Here is a 17,376-nt window from a genome sequence, read left to right on the forward strand (position 1 = left end):
GGACATTGGCTTAGATACTACCTTTGCTTGGACAAGTCAACTAATGAGCTCTGGAACCTCTTTTGGCTCCAGGGATTATGATTCTGTGTAGTTAAGGTCCAAGGAAGTTAATACCTGGCCCAAGCTCACAGGTGTAATATGTAGCAGAGTCAGGATTTGAACAAGGATCTCAGTGGATAGGGCACCAGGCCTGGACAGGAAGATTTACCTTCTTAAGCTCAGATCTGGGCTCAGATACTACTTGTGTGATTCTGGTCAGGTCACTTAACTGTTTGCCTCAGTTTCTTCATTTTTAAAATGAGACGAAGAAGGAAATGGCAAGCCACTCCAGTGTCTTTGCCCAAAAATTTCCAAATGGGGTCACAAAGAGTTGGAAATGACTGAAACAACTAAATAACTTTTGACTCTAAAATCCAGTTTTCTTTCCATAAAAGCAAAAAATCCATTGTATTTTGAGGGTGGTTACAACTGCTTATTGATAATGACGAACTCTAAGTTCTCATAAAATTCTTTATCTATGATCCTATTATCCAATGATTTAACCCAACATATTGCAACTTCTTTCCTTAATTGATTCCACCAGTCATTGATTCAACAAATATAAAGTTAGTTAGGCACTGTCCTAGGTGCTAGTTTATGACCAATGATATAGAAACCTCCAGGATCTCCTTCAGCAATGCATGGACCTCTTGTAAAATCTTTGGACCAAAAACCTGTGCACCATGTCAATGACCCCAATGTTTTCTTATAAAATCAAATATCAAAGAAACCTTATGTAAATATAAGATAATCTGTCTATCTAACCACATTTTCTACACTAGAAAACCCCACACCAGCGACAGAGTATCTACTTCATGGGAGGAGAAAGAGAGAGAAAGAGAGGGGTGGGAGAGACACAGAGAGAGAGACAGAGAGAGAGAGAGAAAGAGAGAGAGAGAGAGAGAGAGGAGATTAGATGTCAGAATAATCTAGAAAAGAAAGACAAGTCAAACAAGAGATCTGCAAGCCATTTCCCTCAGCTATCTGTTGGAGAAAACTGTTTTCTTTCCAATGTATTCTGTAACACATCCTGCTGTGTACTTTTTAATTAGAAGGAAAGGTTAAGGCGGCTAACCAGATTATGTTAAAATATGTGTATAAACACATTCAAAATTCCGAAACTGGAAAGCTTGCAATGATTTATTTTTTTAATATTTTAAGTGAATGTGGGTGTGTAATTTATTTTATTATTACTAAGGAATACATCCAAGGAGCACTGCCGGGCCTATGCAGCTCTAGGGTGTGTTCATCAAGAAGTTTCACAACTTAGCAACCATTGGGAGAATGTCCTGCGTGTTATTTCTTCTCCCTCCAGTGAGGAAAATCAAGGACAATGAAAAAAGGCATAGGTCTGGAGGATAAGCTGAGATTAAGTGTCTCAAACAATGTAGAGGAAATGTGAAGTGATCACAAGACATTTACCGACTTCCTGTACTTTCAAGAAGAGAATTCTTCACTCAATGAAATAGGGGGAAAAATATGCATTAGGAGATATTCTGGAAGCTGGTACATCTACAGCTTTAAATTCAATGCAACACGCCTTTATTAAATGCTCACTAAGCAAAAGTCATAACTTGTTCAAGTTCTGAGAAAAAGAAAGAAGTGGATTATAAAGGGAAGAGTACTAGGTTTAAAGTCAGAGGGCCCAAGTTCATCTCCTTACTAGATGAGGGACCTTGAGCAAGTCACTTTTCTCTCCTCTGGGTCTCTAGTCCTCATGTAAAAGGTTCAGAATAAATGGTCTCTGTAATTTCTAGAGAAAAGGAGTAGGTATAAGATAAGAAGGCTTAAATAGCTTAATTATAAACACTGGTGAGTATCTCCATTTCAGAAATTTCCTTTTGAATCCCAATAACAACTGGTTTACATAAATGCTTCACCCTGCCCTACAGTTAGCTAAACAGCAAGCATTTATTATGCACCAATGATATGCCAACTATTTTGACTCCAACACAAAAATGAAGCTGTTCCTGATCTCAAAAGGGTTACATTCTGTTGGGGGGAAACACAATATAAACCTTGAATGAAGCAGCTAGGTGCTCTGGAGGATAGAGAGAGTATTGGATTTGAATTGGACTTGAAATCAGAAAGACTTGAGTTCAAATTCTGCCTCAAATACTAAACATGTCATTCTGGGCAAATTGCTATAATTTCTCCCAGATGTGGTTTCCTCAAATATAAAACGAGATGTTAGGATTCTATGACTCTCAACGTATCCTCAACTTCTTTTTTTTTAATTTTTTCTTTTTGCAAGGCAATGGGATTAAGTGACTGGCCCAAGGCCACACAGCTAGGTAATTATTAAATATCTGAGGCTGGATTTGAACTCAGATCCTCCTGACTCCAGGGCCAGTGCTCTATCCACCGTGCCACCTAGCCACCCCACCCTCAACTTCTAAAGTTATGCTATTATGATTGTGAAAGCAGATCCAAAATTAATACAAAATAAGTTCAAAGTAGTGGTAGGGAAAGATACCAGCATTTGAAGGATCAGGAAAGGCTTCGTATTAGAAATCAGTGCTTGAGCTTAGTCTTGGAAGAAGTAAGAAAGCCTGTGAGTTAGAGGTCATGAAGGATGGGTGGTGATTAGTGCAAAGACATGGGGAGAAGGCATGGATTACCATAAATGGAAAAGGAAAAGAAAGTCAATGCAAGCACAAATAGAAAAATCACCATTGAAGAGAACTGCTTCTCCTTCCCCCACATAAAAAAACAAATTCATATATTTACAAAACTTCCATTTGTTTGGCAATATTCCTGGCATGTTCCTAAAAGGTCTCATTCTATGGAAACGTGGAGCTTAACCAATGCATTAAAGCCATCCCATAGTTGACTCTCCAAAATCCCAGCACCATAAATAACCTCTCATTTCCCCACTATCACAATACCAGACAATCCAAAGGGAAGGGTGAGAAGTATTGTTCAGAGGCAGAACTCCAAAAAGTGAGAATTGAATAATAAAGTCAATAAGTCAGCTTTATACTATTTCTGCTTATGTCCCAGGATGACTGGCATTACATAGGTGTCCCTAGGGGAACTGAACTGGCTTATACAGGGCAGGGGAGAGATTATAGGAATGGAGTATAGGCAGTCTTGTCCTTGGTAGGATTTGCTATATTCTTGTAGGTCCCATTGGATTAAAGCGGATACAAGTTTGTGGGTGTAATAATCCTGTACTAAGGGAAACAGAATATTTTGCTATTGAGTTTGTATCAAAGATGTAAGAGACTGGCTTCCCCACTAGCTCTAGTATTTGCCAAGTACTATGAACTAAATTCGCATAAAAACAAAATAAAATTTACTTAGAAGAGATGTTGGAGATGATTTTTATAGTCAGGGAAAATGAGGCTCAACGAGGATTACTTATTTTTCTCCTGGCATATATAAAGCAAACTCATAAAATCATAAATCTGGAGCTGGACCATCAACTCCATTTTTTCAGAGGAGGAGACTGAGGCCCAAGTTGGCAAACTGATTTACTCCTGGCCACACAGGTCTCATGCAAAGTTGAGGTAGAAACAAATGCCTTCTCACTCTAAGGTATTTATCACTTCATGGGACTGGTTCTCTAATAGCATATGTATATCATGGAGATATTGAGAGAGATAAATGAGGAATGAATGTGAAAAACTCTAATGTTCTACATGAATATACTAATGTGACTGCCACACCAGCACCCCTGATTGATTGACATTAGTTTCATTTGGCTAGGTGATATCCAGAGGTAGGTGGCTGATTCAGGGAGAGTCATGAGACATCAGAAGAAAGTGGGTGACTTTTGAAAGCTAAATAGAAGAAGGAGCAAATTGGCAACCCACTTGAAGAAACAGGTGGCTTTCTCCCTCCAACTGCCTTGGCAGGATTGAGACAACCAGGTAGTTTGCTTCCCATGGGGAGAGCTTCTTCATATGCTTTTGGGTGATAAAGGGACAGAAATGAAAATGAAATGCAAACACCTGAGATGGATAGAGATTTAGCAGCAGATCTGTGATTGCCCAGAGCAGGACCAACACCAGCTGCTCCCTGCTTCCCCAGACACCTGGACCGTGCATAGGATGAGACAGAAAGGAATTCTAAGATCTCCTATATCTCATCAGCAGGGTGGACATTATTATAACCAAAGAAGTTTGACTAAGTAAAGAAGTTCCAAGCAAATATCCTTTCTGGCTTCTCACTGGGACCTGAATTTGAGAGGTATAAAAACCTACTTGTCCCCCAGTGATTTTGATGCAGGGACTAAAGGAGAATCTCATGACTGGGCAATGGGCATATGAGATTCATTGATATTAACTTGCTTTGAGACATCTATTCTGATTTTAAAGATTATGCACAAGCATGTCCATAAAAGTATGTCTATCAAAGGGAAGGACTTTCATTAATTAAGATGTAGGCTATAAAACATTCATCTCATTGAGTTACACTTTCCACATGAATGGCAAAACCACCCAAAAGGGGACAGACAAAAGCCTATAGATAGCAGGCTTTTGCCTGAGAGACAGAGAATCACAAGGAAGATGACATCCTCCTGATTAGGTGTAAGCATACCAGTTGGGGACCCACTGCTTGAATGATAGCAAATACTCTGCTCCCGACTATCTACCAGGAATAGACATACTCCTCTTTGATCCCTTACAAAACATCGCAATGGTAAAAATAATATCATCATCATTATTATTGCAGATACCCCTTATTAAACATAAATTTGATTGGCAGAAACTGGACTTAAAAAAATAAAAGCATAAACCCAGGAACTGATTTGGAATACAATAATTCAAAATTCATTTTAGAGAATTACACTGTTCTCAAAATGTGAATTCTTTTTCCATTTACAGCTGCATTTTTCATGGTTGCCTTTGCTGCATCTCTTTACCTCAGTCCAAATCAACCTGTTCATTGCTAAGAGCCAACAGTTTCCCCACAATACTAGGAAATGTGGTTTGGCCAGCCAAGGAGCAGTTCCTACTTTCTGCCATGGAATATTAGAGAAGGGTTTGCTAGGATCTGGGCAATTTTGTTAACTGGAATTATTTTTTAATAATTATACCACAATGAGGAGTTTTCTTTGAGTTCTTTCATCTATGGTGCCTAATGACAACAACAAAAAAAGAAAAAAGAAAAATAATGCTGCTTTGCAGTCCTGTCTTACCAGTGGAATTGGCTCATTTTTTTTCTATCAAAAATATGTCTTAAAAAGTTTATTTCATCCCTCAGTGAGGGACCTAACCTGTTAAATGGAAAGAGAGCTGGCTCTGGAATCTGAAAGATAATAATTCAATCTCCTCCTAGATTGATTATTACCTATATTTATGTTCATTAGGCATTGATTTCTTAATTGGCAGAATGACAGACTTGATTCTTTGATGAGAACTCTTCATCTATGATCAATTATGATTTGGAACTGCATTTCTCTCAAAAATCAAACAAAAAGGATCAGAGAGTTTGAATTGAAAGGTACCATAGTCCTATCTTCTCATTTTACAGATGAGGCAACTGAAGTTCAGAAAATTGCAGTAACTTGCCCAAGGTCACAAAAGTAGCAAGTGTCATAGATTGGATTTGAACCCAGGCTCTCTGGTTCCAAATCCATTGCACTTCCCATTATACCATCCTTCATACAGATTCTCACACGTCTAATTTTAGAATGAGCATCAGTAGGTAACTAAAATATATTCTATGGGCAACTTTTCTGGAGTGGATCTATTCTGAGAAATCAGGGACAGTTCATTCTTACTGTGCTGGCCTTTCTAAGTTCCTAGGGTCTGTGGGGAATGGTTGTATTCTTTTCCACCAAACTTCATCTGGCCACAGCACATAATCCCTTAGTAATCCATCCATCACCATTAACCAGCTGAAAGCTGCCCCATTGTTATAAAATTCTTGAAAATCATGCCGAACAAAGAAATGGAATTGATTTATAAACAAAGCAAGTGTCCAGGCCATTAAGCACTAAAGAAAATGAATTGGGTTTTCAAAGCTGAGTCTATAGCAGGGCCATCCCACTGGTGTTCATGCAAGAAGAGATGCTGTCCTTCCTCACCTCAATAGTCCAGACAAGTTTTTAGACCTTTTGTCAGTGTTTCTCACAGACAGCAGTCAACAGTCTAAAAAGTATTAATATACAAGTCAGATTCTGCCCCACCAAATACCAACAGAACAGAAATCTTCATAGAACAAAATACTCTCAAATTTCCCTCTTATTTCAGCAAATTCTGCCCCATTCCCATGCACAAAGATTTGTACAGGGCTCTATATTCTTTTCTAATGGGATTTAGTTCACAGGGCTGAGAGAGAGAGAGACAGAGAGAGAGAGAGGGAGGGAGAGAGAGAGAGAGAGAGAGAGAGAGAGAGAGAGAGAGAGAGAGAGAGAAGCAGATAGACACTTAGGGACAGAGATAGAGGAGAGAGATAAAAACAGAGACAGAGAGACATAGATAGTGAGATAGAGACAGACAAAGAGAGGAAAACAGAAACAAAGAGAAAATTTTGAGAATGTAACAGTTTTGTTTTCTTTTCCTATTATCATTGACTCAAAAATAGTCAAGCAAATTGACAAAGATTGGGTCAGTATGAATATTTATCCTTAAAGATGATCTTAATGAAAACAATTTGGGGGAGGAGTGCTACATCAGATTTAGGACTGTTAAAGACCAGAAGGTAATGGGGGAAAAATGCCAGCTTTGGAATCAGAAGACACATTTCAATCACAGCTCTTCCACTTAACCAATCATATGACCTTATGTAAGTCATTTTAATTCCCTGTGGCTCAGATTCCTTATATGTCAACTGAGAAAAATCAGATTAGATGATTTCTAAAGGTCCTTCCAGTTCGAAATGTTGAATTCACTATCCAATGCTGCCTCTAGGGTAGTCAATCCTCTAGCTCAGTTCTCTTGCCACTTCTTTACCAATTAGATGCACCCATTTGCCAATCTCTCCTGCCATTAGGAATGCCAATTGACCCAATTCTGGAACTTGGTTGCTCTGCAAAAAGCCTGGAAGAAAACATCTATCCTTTACAATTCAGCTCTAGTCAGACCTTTGGAGATTTCAAGCTATGTCTCATCATTAAGACAACAGTTCATAAAGTTCAATTTATAGAAATTGATTTATTTGTTCTCCTATTCAACCATAAAAGTTTACCTTCTGATAGTTGCAGACAGACAGACATACACACACACACACACACACACACACACACACACACACACAGCCCTTCACAAAGACAAGACAAGTCTAAAATCTAAGGGAACCATCTTTGTTCTTTCCAGGTTAAGAAGAAGTAGGAAGAGTCTTGGGGTAGGGGGGGAGTTAGGAATAAGACAGAATGCATGCTTCGAGCTTTTTATGTCACTTTGATCCATGATAAGCAAACTTCAGTGTGTGTTTAAAATCTGGAGGATTTATATTATTAACCAAACAAGAATTTTTACAATCAGTGAACATTTGTCTGGTTTCTCCCTCGCCTCCTCCCTCCCCCCCAACCCCCCACCCAGCACACACAATTTTTGTAGAATATTTTGTTGGCTATAATTAAACTATGTGTGTTAATTAGGATTAGATTTTAAATGCACTGCTTGGGAAGTTGAAAAATACAGGATCTGAATGAGCCCAAATTGAGATGACACTTGAATTTTCACAGATGTTTCCATAATCCTAATTTCAAATTGATTGTACTTCCTGAACAGTGAGAAGCCATTTTCCGTTATTTATTCAGACGTGTGCACTACTTTTCCTCTGCCAGTGGGTAGCAAATATCTAGTACTTTCGTTAACTCCTTCAAATAAACTCATTTGGAGGCATGTTTTTTCACTTGTGAGGAGCCAAATAAGTTCAACCGACTCCAAGGGCCACACAAGCACAATCATCTGAAGGCCAACTGAAATTTGGATGACCCTTTCTCTACCACCCCCTCATCATAAATGCTACTGGCTCTCGACTCTCATGTCTAGACAGGCCAAAGGAAAAAAAAAGAGGGGGGGAAAAGCAGAAAAAAGAGAATTCCTAAATTTTTCAGCCACGGCAGCCCCTAATATGTGGTACTTAGTTTGATGGTAGAGATAAAGATGCAGTATAACATGCCACCCAAAGACTGGCTTCATTAACAGAAGCCACCTGTAAAAGATATTCCCAGATAAATGGACTGAAAAGGATGAGCCCATCCAAATGGGACTGTCTTCACACTGAGTAGCTATTTAGTTCAACCAGAATGGTGGTCTCTCCACATATTTGGAGGGAAGTGATTTGGTAGTGTTTAGTTTTGTTGTCGTTGTTGTCATTGTTGTTGTCGTTTTTCGGTTCTTCTAAATTTTTATTTTCTATTCCACACTGAATCCAGACTGCTTTCAAGAAGCCTGTGACTAAACCTCCTAATTTCCAGAAAAGTCTTCCCTTTGATTGTAATTTCTTTGCAGCTTTCCTGGGGGGGGGGGGGGTAGGGGGGAGACTTTGCTGAATTAGAGACATCATGCCTTCTTCCACCTGTAACTATCTCCCACTCAACTGGGAGACAATGGCTATGATTGATCTAATGAGGGATTGGAGAAGCCAGCTGATTGCTATAAATAGTTGATAGCACAAACTTGCATTTGGCTTCCCAAAGGATTTTTCATCAGCTCTGGCACTCTAGTTGAAATAGGTAAGAGACCAAATATGAAAATAGGTGAGACTTTGCAGTCTGGCTTTAGTCAGGAATTTTAGAAAAGACCTTGCTTGTCTCAAGCAAGGAGGGACACACGGATAGGAGATGCTTTTTTAAAAACAAACTCTATGTACCATCTTGTCTGTTTTCTCAGAGCAATGGTATTATTTTGTTGAAAAAGATTTGTAGCAATGAATTGGAATATATTATAACTAGAAGGCTCCATTTTCCCCCTTTTTCTTCAAAAATAAAATTAATGATAATGGACAACTGATTTTGCATTATAATGGTAACATAATATTTTAAGTTACTTCAAAAATGTTTTTCATCACCATCAGAAAATCTTGAAAGATTTCATCCATCCCACCAGTTAAACTGGATTCTGTTCAAAGTATGATCAACCAGTTGGTTGAATGACATTTACCAGGGAATAAAATATGACCAAGATAATTCTGACTGCATGAGAAATTTGAGAATGATAACCTAATCACGCAGCCTCACTCTACATCATAACCTAGTTGCCGGAGACTATTTACCATGTCATATCACTTTGGCAGGGAGCACATCTTCCAGAGAAGGAGCATAGCCCAGATTGCCCTATTTTCCTCACTCCAAAATCAAATCAAATCAAATCCTCAGTAACTTGCCTACCATCTCTATGGCTGTCCATATTTCTCAAGACTGATCCTTAGAAGACAGTTTATTGCTGACACCATAAACAAATTTTGCAGCATGATCGAACTTGCCAAAGTTTATTCTCCATAGATCCAAGATGCTAGGCATCACCTCCATGCCTTAGTGGAATATCAGACTAACTCTAACTATGAACTTGGAAAATCTGAGTTCAAATCCCTGCCATTTACTACTAGATGATCACTTACCCTCTCAGTGCCTTAATTGCTTCCTTAGTTGCAAATAAAAGAATTGGTCTCAATTTTCTCTAAGGTCCCTTTCTAAGTCTAAAGAGAATGATTACAAAGTGACACGAAGGTTTCAGTACAAAACAAAACCAAACAAAAAAGTTTTGAATATAGCCAAAAACAAAGGGGAAAGAAGAAAAGAAAAAATTAACTAATCTCTGATGCAAAAAGAGTCAATAACAGAATTACCTTATAAAATATGCCAAATAATAAGAATCCAGAAAAACATTGACATCGTGTTATTAGTCTCAGTGACCTCTCGGGTCCCTTCATTATCTAAATCTATGATTCTATGATTGCATTTCTTTGAAATAACTAAAATGGGACCTGTTAGCAAAGCCAACCTTTCACATCCAATGTTGTGAATGAGTTACACAGATATGAATCAAGCTCTGGCATGGGGATGGAGGGCATGGAATAGACAGAAAATTAGACAAATAGTCTGAGAGACTTTAGATAAGTTGGAAATGATTCTTGACCTCTCTTTATTCATTCCCATTTCATGAAAGGCACCTTACATGATATGCAGATAATATGAAAAAACTGATAAGAATTAAGCCTTTCCAATTAAGATAGCAAAAGGAAATACTTTTGTTTTAGAACACAAAAATGACTAAGGAGGCACAGCATCAACATGGTATTCAATATAGAATGCTATCAGCTGTTTGTTTTTAATGTACATAACTCTCTAACATTAACAGTGACAATGATGCCTGGCCAACTTATCCAAAAATCAGTGTCCAAAAGGCAGAGTTGAGATTGAAAGTCTTTTATTTAAATGTCTTCCATTTTAGATCCACTCACATCAGCAAAAAATGGCACCTCTGATTCTCTACTAGAATTGATTAAAATTTAAGTCCATAAAGGTGGCTGTGTCATATTTAGTGTTAGTTATTTCATTAGATGTCAGATTAATTAGTGATTAGTTCAATTGAATTACTTAATATTATTACTCCCTATAAAATGCTCCATAACTTCTGTACACATCAAAGCATTTGATTTATTTCAAAATCATTACATGTCAATAGTTTGGGGGCACTGGTAGGAAATCAAGATGCCATCTAGTGTATTCAGCTAAAATAAGATCCCTCCCATCCATTTCCTTTGCATGACTTTTCTCTATATACAACTAAGACTTCCTAAGAATTTCCAGTTAAGCATCCAGGCAGTTTGGATCCTTTATCAAACAGAAGTAACTTAAAATGCTGCACTAGGAAGTCAACTGGTAGACAGTCGTAAACTCCACCTACGTAACCTTGGATCCTAGTATTTAAATTACCGTCTTGGTGTCATAGCTTCCTAAAATCATGGAGTCATAAAGGATCTGAGCATCCATCTGCTCAAAACCTGAACCAGAACAGGAATCCATCCTATGGCATGTTCAGAAAGAAACCACCTGCACGGGGGACAGGCAAAGAAGGTGACTCATATTAAGTAATTTAAGGCAAATAGTACAGGAAGTTATTGCCATAATGAAATTTGCTTCTAAAAAAGTGACAGCAGATATTGAGGTTATCACTAAAGGAAACTGGGGGCTGGGGTGGGATTTTTTTTCTTTGTTTCTTTTTCGTTGAGAAACAGAATATGCTTTACCAAAACCATGGGTGCATTCTCTGTGAATGATGCCAGTTAGCAAAGGAGCAGTGTAAGCGCTTTTTTCCTCCTCAGTCCTGGTCCAGTCTCTGGAATGAAAATAGCGTGATTGTTAAGACAGGAAAGTCAGTATTCTAGTCCCAGCTCTTCCATTATTTAGTGGAGGTAACTATGGACAAATCAACTGATATTCTCTAGGCCTCTTCTCATTTGTAGAATGAGAATTTTGATTTTGAAGACTTAATAACATTCCTTTAACACTTAAAAGTGTAGGAAATATTTTCTTCATACTATCCCTAGGAAGTTAATAACATGGGCATAATTATATCCATTTTACAGATGAAAAAAAGAGACTGAGTGATTAAATGACTGAGGCCCATTCCAATTCTCATATTCTCATCTTTTGATTTTGTAATGATGGCAGTATATTTGACCTATTCTACTGTGATGGATAAAAAGCTGACCTTGAAGCCAAGCAGATCCAAGTTATGATACCTAAAAACACTGGACAAGTCAATTAAACTCCTGATGTCCTAGGAAATTTTCGAAGACTATCAGTTGTGGGATAGATGTTGAACGACATTAATAAAGGGAATTTCCTCATATGGGAGTTTTCTCTCAAAATGAAATTATAGATTCTATCCTTGTTCCTATCTTTTGCCTCTAAATTGCTTTGAAATATCAATTCTTAGTACAAAAGGGATATTGTTACTTTTTAATACGACTCGATGGCAACCAAATTTATATAAACCCCTCCCAGCTCCATTACCTCCAATAATAACTTGAGGAGTTTGTACTTTGAAGGACTTCCCAGTCTCCAAGGCAGGGTCCTGGTAGAATTCTCGGGGTTCATTGCAAAATCCATAGCAAGACCACTTGCACATTAAATATAAAAATACGCCAAAATTTTGGAGAGATCACAAGGACTGAACCAGTCAAGTTCCCTTTTGCCAGTTTCAGAGAATAAATTGGCATCAATGACTCTGAGTTGTGTAAAGTAATTACCTTGGGAATTGTAAAAAGTAGGTCACTGATTGGATGCTGATTGATAGTCTACATGCCGAAACAACAAACATATTTTCTGAGGATTTTGTCCTTTATCTCTGACATAAGTAAAAACACAAGGGAATATGCAGGTTCATCAAGGCCTAACATGCCCCCTGTTTTATCACTCTTACCTAACAAAAATTTCTCTTCTCTGCATTCTGTAAAGGCATTCATTTATCAAAATCCAAAAAGCACTCTGTTCTCTTCTGTAAAATGAGACCTGGTATCACTGAAAACTAAAATGGATTGTCTTACTTTAAGTCAGTTAGAAACTGAAATGGAATGTCACAATTCAACAACCTCCCTCCTAGATTCTAAGGCCACTGGAAGGTATAAATAATGAGGTGCCTTTTGGACCTCCTATTTCTCAATTCATTAAAAAAGTTGCTAAAGTCCATTGATGATCCCAGAACTTCATTCCCTGCCCTTGTCATACTAGACTTCATTTTAATCCAATAAAGCATCTTCAAGAGATAAAGGAAATAGACTATGCCAGATGAGTTAAATCACTGCCTATTACTACTATCTCCTCTCAGACCCTGGTGGACCTTGAACTCAAGAGCCCTGGGAAAAGCCCTAGTCTCTAGATGGCTCATAGCTTTCAGCCAAGGTCTTACAGTCATCATTAAGGGGAACCATCTTTGTAGAGAAAAGATCAATCTTTACTACCACCAACACCAATTGCTAAGCTAACTGCCATTCATTGTGCAACAGGAATATAAGCCCAGGAATCCTGGAAGGGCAACATTGCAAATTATGGGTCTTACTTCTAGCTCAACCTTCAGAGAGCAGAATGAAAAGAGTATCAGGCTTGGAGTCAGGAAGACTTCCTAAGTTTAAATCTGGTCTCAGATACTTACTAGTTGTGTGACCCTGGGCAAGTCACTTCACCCCCTTTGCCATAGTTCCCTCATCTATTAAATGAGCTGGAGAAGCAAATGCTGAACCACTCCAGTATTTCTGCCAAGATAACCTCAAATGGGGTCACAAAGAGTCAAATGCAACTGAAACAACTGAACAACAACTTCACAACTGTCTCTCCAGGTGCGACAGGCCCCATCTTCTCAGAAACCACAGTTACTGGAAGACCTAAGAGAATATTTCTCTACACCAAAGTCCCTGTTAGCCATGATTAAAGAGTTCTACATCAGGAACAGATGTGATTTTATCAGTGAGAATGACATTAAATAAGAGGCATTACTGTTTGCTTTGCTACTGTGCCACAAGAAGTATGGCACCTTTCTATCTGACTTGTAGCTTAAACAATGAATGTGCATGCACGCTGTATATCATATGCAGTTTTCCTATATGTGTTAGCTCTCACATTAGAATGTAAGTTCCTTGAGAATAAGAACTGTCCTGTTTTTCTATTTACTCAGTGCTTTGCATAAAGAAAGAACTCAATAATTTGTTTTCATTCATTCAGCAAATTATTCAGGAGCTTTCTCTGAGACCTTGTCTGCTTCCCTACCTTTACTTCCCCCCAAATCTTCCTCTGGTTCCCCTCATAAAATCTATCTAGCTGGGATTTATAATACTTGAATAATGAAATGACCAAGATAAGGACAGAGTATAGCTACCAGTTTTATCCTCTTCACATCTCTGATGCATAATCCTGAGAATACATTCATTACCCATCTATTTTGGATCAAACCAAAGTCTTACCTCAACTTTTGCCTTACCTCCTTTCCAGTTAAGGTATTAGCCATTACTAAAGTTGCTAATGAAAGGGAAAAGAAAGAGACTAAGATCTAGGGGAATTCCCAATTGTCTAATCCCTTCCCAAATAATATAAATAAATATCTAGAATACTAAAGATTGCCCAACATTAAAAATGTAATAGGCACATTGGCCTCTTCCTTTCTATCAGGATAAAATCAAGCTCCATCTTGACTATGGTCTTCCCCATTGGTATTCAGGTCATTGTGGCAGGTTGAGAACTGTCAGTAAGTCATTATATTCTCTCCTTAGTTTTCATGAAGGTAAAAGACATATGACCTCAGACAGAGAAAACAGGAAATCAAATGATTCAAAGGCAATAAGGTCATATGAGGCAAGTCCCTAGTGTTCCCAGGAAAAGAGTTTTAATGACTAAGAAAAACCAGTGAGAGAGAACACTCATTTTTTCATGTTTCTTCATCTCCCCTTTTCTAAAGGTAATATTTGATATATTTTCTGATTTGTTCACAAGTAACTAACAGGAATAATAGACATTTAATAATGATCTTTAGTAATGATCTTTAATAAAGATTCTCATTGATAATATATATGTGTGTATATATACATATATATATATATATATATGTATATATACATATATGCTTACAGAGTTGGCAAGTCCTGTGTCCTCAAGATCCCTCATGGCTGTCTGTCTCTTCATGCTCATGGTCACAAGCTTGGTTTAGGTCCTCATCAGATAAATATTCCTAAAGCATAACTCTGACCATGCTATTCCTCTGTTCAAAAATTGTCAATGGATCCCTATTACCTCTAGTATAAAATACAAAATCCTCTGTCCCATATGAAATGAATGAGTGACTATATTTTTTGGGCTCAGTGTGATAGCACCAACTCCCATCTGATCTTTTCAAAAGACTATTTCCACCATTTTTTTTTGATAGATTCTCTTTTAGAGAACATAGTTTAAACCATAGTAAGTAGATGCCAATGGGTCTGTCCTCAGAATTCTTCATCAGCTTTGTGAAGAGGTGGATATGCAATGTCATTATCTTAATCACCATACGGTTCAATTATTATTAACCTCGTGAGGATGTTTGGATGGGTATTTGAGGGAGTTGTGGGAAGGAAGCAAGATATTCCTGAAAAATCTTCCATTATCCAAATGTATACCACTCTCTGATGGAATAGAAGTCACATACAGGAAAACAATAGAAGCAGACAGATCGTGAATGCCTATGTTGTCAACAGTGCATCAATTCTACATCTATTATCTCCCCGGCATGCCAATACCCTAAAATATTTATTTAGTAGCTTCTGTGTTCAAAGAAAAAAAGCAATTGGGATTATGGGATGCTAGGGTAATATATTCAGAGTTTCTAGTTCAACCTCCTCATTTTAGAGAAAAGGAAACTGAGAACCAGAGAGCTTGAAGTGACATAGGTTACAGAGACAGGACTTGAACTCAGTCCTCTGACTCCAGAGTGGAGGCACCTTCCATTATACCAAACTATTAATGATTTGGCAAATAAGAAAACTAAGACTCAAATAAGGTAATATTTGTAAAGCACTTAAAACAGCGAAAAGCACATGAATTGGGTTCAGAGACCAGATATGGGGGACAATTGAGGCTAAGTGACTTGCCCAGGGTCACACAGCTAGAAAGTATCAAGTGTCTGAGGTTGTATTTGAACTTGGGCCCTCCTAATTCCTGGCCCACTGCACCATCTAGCTGTATACACAATGTCTATAGTAAGTGTTTAATAAATGCTTAGCCTCTTCCCTTAAAGAAGTTATGCCTTTCTGATAGTCATATAGTTTATGACAAGAACTAGAGTGGGTCCAGTGTCTTCATTACCAGATCAACATTCTTTTCCTTACATCCTCCATGGTTTACTTCAGACCATGGTATTTTATATGTGTGTATCTCTCCCTCTCTCTCTCTCTCTCTCTCTCTCTCTCTCTATATATATATATATATATATATATATATATATATATATATATATATATACATATGTATATATATATATATATATGCATATGTATATATATATATATATATGAAATTTCCAAGAATGTGACCCTACCATAAGTGTACCTGAGAATGTCACAAAATCTAAAATGTCCAGAATTAAAATTTAGATAGAGAATATCACAGATAGAAGAGATCTGGAGATTGTCCTTTCGTAAATAGTATATTATATGATATATTAAATGTAGATCTCATTTAATCTTTACAACACCCCATGGCGTAGGAGCAAGGGAGTGCTGATAAATGTTTAACACCCGAATCTCCCCAAAACATTGTGTTGACAATATATTTAAGTTTTCTCTTGTCTTACTGATATTTTCTCTATCACTTTCTAAGACTAGACGGTCAACAAAACAATAAATCAAGTCCTGATTGGTAGTGTTTGCCAATTCCAAGGTGTAAAATGTTCACACTGAAAATTTAATATTCTCTTCCCCAACATGTTTGAGCTGACTCCAGCCTACCCCTGGGGTGAAGTTTTTATTCTACCCATTTTCCATATAAGGAAATCGCCGAGGGTGAGAAAGGTGAATTAACTTGTCATAGGGCTAGTTCCAGACAGGTTTTTTGTTTGTTTGTTTGTTTGTTTTTAGGTTTTTGCAAGGCAATGGGGTTAAGTGGCTTGCCCAAGGCCACACAGCTAGGCAATTACTAAGTGTCTGAGACCAGATTTCAACTCAGGTACTCCTGACTCCAGGGCCAGTGCTCTATCCACTGTGCCACCTAGCCACCCCTGAGACAGGTTTTTAATGTCTTTCTGACTCTTACTGCATTTAATACACTATCAGAGATGTCAAACTAAAGGCAGCTAGAAAAGTTTATGACTAAAACCGTACCACATAAAAATATAATTGGATGTGCTCAACAAAATAGTTACAAATATAATTCAACATAGATAATGCTAATTTGTGGTTTTCTAAGTCAATATGCTGTCTACAGAGATCTGTTTCTCTTTGAGTCTGACACAACTATGCTTCATTAACTAGTTTCCAGATCTTCTTTAACCCAAAAAGACTTTTTATCATTCTCTGAGTTTTTGATTCATTGCCAAATAGCTAACAGAATGTTGGTATTAAAGAAATATGTGTATGTGTTGAGTGTGTGTGTGTGTGTGACTAAGCAGTTTAAAATCCCTTAAGGTCCAGTGTGATTTCCACAAATGGGGTCTAATTCAATCTTTTCCTACTTCTCAATACTGAGTTCAACTCTGGTCATCTACAGTTTCTACTTAAAATAGGGACTTAATTATCTACCTCTATAACTGTTTGTCATAATCTGGATAACATGCATCTTTCATGTACTTTGTTTCTTCAATAAAGACGGGTGGGCAAAAATTTCTTTAAATTTTTGTGGGATTTCACCATGGGGGGGGGGGGTTGTAGTTTTCATAGGTGTGATGCAATTAGTAAGTCTTCTGTAAATGGGAG

General features: G+C 37.6%; 1 long non-coding RNA gene across 2 annotated transcripts in view; it reads right to left on the reverse strand.

Moving 5' to 3' along the window:
- The window catches only part of LOC141494489 (uncharacterized), a 33,552-nt gene extending 21,064 nt beyond the window's left edge, over positions 1-12,488 (reverse strand). The window contains exons 1-2 of one of the 2 annotated variants that reach the window (XR_012470465.1): positions 12,369-12,488; positions 11,191-11,279 (exon numbers count right to left, since the gene is read on the reverse strand). This is a non-coding gene — a long non-coding RNA (uncharacterized LOC141494489). Of the gene's footprint in view, positions 1-11,190; positions 11,280-11,959 lie in introns of both variants that reach the window. The other variant, XR_012470464.1, reaches the window with a different exon arrangement.
- Between the last annotated feature and the right edge of the window lie 4,888 nt (positions 12,489-17,376).

This window comes from Macrotis lagotis, chromosome 7, assembly GCF_037893015.1.
Source record: "Macrotis lagotis isolate mMagLag1 chromosome 7, bilby.v1.9.chrom.fasta, whole genome shotgun sequence".
Lineage (NCBI taxonomy): Eukaryota > Metazoa > Chordata > Mammalia > Peramelemorphia > Peramelidae > Macrotis > Macrotis lagotis.